This window comes from Penaeus monodon, chromosome 25, assembly GCF_015228065.2.
Source record: "Penaeus monodon isolate SGIC_2016 chromosome 25, NSTDA_Pmon_1, whole genome shotgun sequence".
NCBI classification, from domain to species: domain Eukaryota; kingdom Metazoa; phylum Arthropoda; class Malacostraca; order Decapoda; family Penaeidae; genus Penaeus; species Penaeus monodon.
The window spans coordinates 34,005,032-34,005,696 of NC_051410.1; the positions used below are offsets into that span (position 1 = coordinate 34,005,032).

At 53.8% G+C, this 665-nt stretch overlaps 1 protein-coding gene across 1 annotated transcript in view; it reads right to left on the minus strand.

Annotated features, from left to right (window-relative positions):
- LOC119589162 overlaps positions 1 to 665 on the minus strand; it is a gene marked incomplete in the record, with an annotated part of 255,201 nt that overhangs the window by 218,631 nt on the left and 35,905 nt on the right.

Below are 665 nucleotides of genomic sequence, written 5' to 3' on the forward strand. Positions count from 1 at the left end.
AGAGGTTAAGGTTGTAGTGCCGGTGTGTGACACGTCGGGAGGGAAGGGGCGACCGGCGCTCGTTTTGAGGCTATTGTGGTCAGCAGGGGCGGTGGACGCTGCCCGGGCCACTCAGCGAGCGTAGTAAACACCGCCTACTCCTGCAAAGTGGCCACTCATCGAGGGTAAGGGAGAACCTCATCCCGTCGTTGCTGCAGAGCCTTTAAAAAAAAAATAAGATAGAAAATAGCCGCCGCAACGCAACTGTTCTTTTCCACACTTTCTGGCAGTCGTTACCAGAACAGAGCCAACTACAATTTCCAGTTTCATACAATTATCTCGAACTAATTAGACTAAAGGGTGTCAATTTGCACCTGCTGATTACCATCTCCATTACCTGCTATCTCCCGCTGCCACCGCCGCTACCGCAACCAATCTACACAGAAAGCCCCCCCCCCCCCCATCCATCAAATCACAGATAAACAAGGGCACAAAGAGGGCGGAGCACAGAAAGGGGCGGGGCATACAGAAGGGCATGGCACCAAACACAGAAGGAGGGGGTAGGGTACGGATGGAGGGGGGGAGGGGAAAAGGGGGAGAGGGGGGACAGGACGCTGCTCACTCGACGTTTAATTGAGTCTAGTCGAGGCATTTATTACTGGCAGTTTGACAATGGCGGCAGTGGT